Raw genomic sequence first — 4,503 nt, forward strand, 5'->3', positions numbered from 1 at the left:
ATGCTTTGCCTATAGAGCTAGAATGGCAAAGGCTTATTTTCAGTGGTGAAAAAAGCAAAGCCTACAAGATCCTTATCAATGTAATCAACATTAACACACCTTTCAAACTCTATAAGTAACAAATCATTTGTTAAATCCTGACTCAAACTAAAAAAACATAACAAGTTGTGGTTTTAGTGTGACAATCCTATTGAGGTTTTCCAGTTACTTTACATAATTTAAAGTCACAAATTATAGATTACTTCTATTTTGTTTGAATTTCCTAAACGTTATAGGGTGAAAGATAAACATTCTGACAAAGAATATAAAAGCCATTCAAATATGGCCAGATTTTGACGCAGATCTGTCTATGTGCACAGAGAAAGTGACCATAACTCTGTCCTGTACTATGCAAGTATGCTTTGGGATGTTAAGACATGTTAGTTGCCATCACTAGATAAGTGGCATGGGTTTAAGTTGGGTTAATATTGCTGCAATTATTATAGGTCTCATTACAATATAAACAATGTGGTTGTGTGCCCCAAACCGCCTTAATGATATTTTCCTATATAGCATAAATTATGTTATAGGAAAATATCATTAAGGTGGTTTTATGTTACATAATTACAAGGTTTATGGAGCAGCAGAGCATCTTCCTCCTCATCTACACCAGGTTTGACTTGAGGATTCTTTGCAAATGATGAAAAAAAAGCAATTGCCTTTGAACGTCTATTTCTAGACGTCTACCATATACATGTGTTTCCTTGTAATTTACCGTGAAATGTATTTCACGTTTGGAAGCCTTAAGATATTCTGCTAACTAAGAAATGCATGTTATGCATGTGAGAACAAGTCTTCCATGGTGGATGTTTTTTGTAATAAAACATAGGGATCCGAAGAGTGAAAGAGGTTAAACTACATTTAATTTCTTCTGCTTGATAAGAAATGAAATATGTCCTTCCATTTCTTAGATGAAGAAATACATTACACAACTTGGTAGTTTATGAAAAGGAAAAACCTTGAAAGTAGTTTGCATGCTAGTGAGCTTTTGGTTTAGTCTGTCACTTTTTCTGGCTCCTCTTTACTGTAGCTCTCATCTTAATTCTTTAGACCTACATGTAGAGCCCATAGCTAAATGTGACATGATCAGAGGCTTTCCAGGACATGAGGTAAAATGCATATAAATCTCTCCTTCTTATGGCTGATATCAATCTGTCTCTTATTTTCCTATTTTCTGTATGGCTGCTTTAATCTGTTTTACAAAATGTATATATGTATTTTTTTAAATAATATTTGTATGCTTTGTGCGTGGGGGGTGTTTTTAAATAAGTCATATACTGCATGTCTTACATAATTAAGTAATTATTTGAATACAATGTATATTCCATTTTAAACGCCTTGAAGCTTATTTGGGATTTGTTTGAATTATGTGTTATAAGACAGAAATGGCTCTTTTAAAATATTTCTACGAGGCATGTGTACACACTACACAGTATTCACTACATTTACTCCTCTTGATAATTAAGTTCAGTATAGGGTCTTTCATGTTCCCTGTGGAATAAAAATGCTATGTATGTCATATTCTTCATGTCAAAATAAAAAAAAGTTAATGCAGCATGCTAGAGACAAAAAAACAAGAATGTTTCGAACAGCTGATATTATCTTAGGCTTCTTCTTTTTATAAACATATTTCAAACAGTGTTGGATGTAAATGGAACAAAAGCTAATGCTTTGGCTTATTAAAACTGACAATAATGTATGAATTATGAATGTAAAGTGGCCTATTACCATAAAACAGAAGCTTAATGAACTCATCATGACATACTGCATCAATTGCCTTTAGTCTAACAGTTGCAGCAGCTGTCAAACCTAATCAAATTATCCTTAGATTATTGAATTCTCTCAGTGGAATATTGTTGAATAGCATCACTCAGGCATTATATCTTCTAAAAATAAGTATAATTTAGTAGCCACATGGCGGTATTCAGCCTGCAGGATTGTGTTTGTGGATTTGAGGGTAAACTAGGCCTTAAGGGTTGTCTAATGAATGATGGGTGCATTGAAAGTGTTTGACCTCATTAAAATATAACATTTACCGGTAGTTTCATCAATAAACCTCAGCTCTCCCTTCATCGAAGGATGAACGCTTAACATTCTGAAGAGAGAATCTGAACCGCTGATCGATTTACAAACAGCAGCAGATTTTAAAATGGACAAAGGTGTAAGAGTGTAAAAACTCATTTAAATCATTTTTTTTACACATCTCCCAAGACAATTTGGAGGTGTAAAAAAAGTAAACAAAATGTCCTGTACTGTGTGGGAACAGTGTTTGAACAGCGCTACCTGCCATCCTTATCTTCTAAGTAAACAACATCTTTCAACACCTACAGATGGAGCACTGAATTTCGGACTCCAGCTTACAGCTTCCTGCCTACCACCAGCCAAAGACCATTATAGAGGAATGTTAAGCCCTCCCACTATTTTCCAAGAGGGCGTTGCCAGATTTTCAATTTCAGGTTTTAACCAGGAGATGGCGATTCATTCACAAATACAGAAAGACAAGTTTCATGGACTTTCAGTTGTGTTTTGAAGAGCATTTTAACACATCAATATTTTAGATCAACTAAAGTATATCTAATCTTGTAATTCAATAATATATAGTCTTTATATATTAAATAATCATAATTATAATGTAAATTTTTACATTACACTTCTTTATTTGTTATGCTCATACTTTAACCTTTACAATGGTTTGCTTTAATATGCAGTATATTTTAGTGTTTGCTTCCTCCTGCTCCCTTTCGGACACATACTGTATGATTTATTATTATTATTAATATGAAGATATTATTAAGATAAGATAAGATGTTACTTTATTGATTGAACATTTTAGTTTAGAATGTGCTGTCCCACGGTAATTCAGAAGGCTCACAGGTCACATTCCGACCATTATTTAAAACAATAGGTGCTTTCACACCTTCTACAGTTTGATTTGTATAGAGGGAGCTCCGTCAGTTTTCGAATTACCCATTTTTTTTCGGGGAACCCTATTTTTCAGAGCACATCCTGCTACTAAATATGTCACACGCACGCTCTGTTGACTGGCGCAGCAGCGCGGATGCGATCAATTGCTATAAAAACACTCTTCTACTAATACAGACGGTGTCACTATGCCGGCGGATGTGGCCGTTGTTGAAGCCTCTTCAGGCTCCGCATCGGCAGGCCTCTCCCTCGGTGTGGAGCTGTCAAACTCGACCCTAACGCCGCTTACAGCCGGCCAACTAAAAGTTGTTTTCCGTTCACGTTGTCATTTTTAGACTCCTTCGCTTCTTTGCTTGTGAATCCAAAAGCTGTGACGCTTGGCTGTTTTCGTTTTGCCATATTTTTTTATTACACAGCCAGAGTTAAAAAAATATCAATATGAACATTTCAAATACCGCGCGGCATCACCGCCATAATCATAGCAACGTAAGTAAGAATGCAGCGCCGCCACATACAGATGGCAACACCCAGACCTATTCACAAATATAAAACAAATATTCAGAAACTGTAATGAACAATAACTATTATTTATTTCAAGAACTGTTATTTACAGAAACTCAACATTTCTAATCTGTGTGACACAAATATGCACGACTGTTTTGGGCTCCCCCTATTTATCTCAAAGTCAGCCTTCAGGGGAGCTCCCTCCCTCTTCGGGGGAGCCAAGCTCCTCCTAGCTCCCCCCCATTTCGAACAGTGTCTGTGGCTGAATGGCCAGCGATTAGGTGCGGCGCATTTGTCATAGGTGATCAGAGCTAACTGCCTGCCGTCAGATTTAAAAAAACAGATCTGATTTTAAGACTATTTCTGCGCTCATAAAGAATGATAAGAATAAGAATAATGCGTATTGAACTGGTTTCATTAATTAGTGAGTTTATTTAATACTAGAACCGCCAATTAGGGCAATTTGTGTGATGTGTGTTGTGTGTGTGCAATGTAACTTTTTTTCAATAAAATATTAAAGTCTCTTTTCCTAAAAGTGTTATGTAGCACCCTATGTTGTTAAAAATTGCATTCTAATAGCGGGATTTGACAGGTTTAGGTAGGCCTATACAAAAACCTCTGGCGGTTCTAGTGTTAAGGTAATTAGGTACAGTAGAAGCCCTTTTTTATCAGTAACGAATTTAGCAGTTGAACATAAAAGTCAACTAACTGAGGGTCACTTGCAATGACAGTGTTGTGTCTAACTGTAAGCTTGTCACTCAGAGTAACCTACCGTTAATTTAGCTGCTGGAGAAGAAAGATCAAGGGGGGAGGGGGGGGAGAGAGCTGTGGTTGATGGGCCATTAGTTGTGTAAATACACAGCTGAGAGCTGCCGTTTCATTCAGACTGTTTAAAAAAATGTAACAACGGACTATTTTTCTTAGCGGATGCATGTCAATTTAAATCAATACATACAACTATTTTTTAAATCAATACATACAACTATTTTTTAAATCAATAAAAACATTTTCTAAATCCATAAAACCATTTCAATTAAT

The sequence above is a fragment of the Notothenia rossii genome, assembly GCF_949606895.1.
Source record: "Notothenia rossii genome assembly, chromosome: 2".
Lineage (NCBI taxonomy): Eukaryota > Metazoa > Chordata > Actinopteri > Perciformes > Nototheniidae > Notothenia > Notothenia rossii.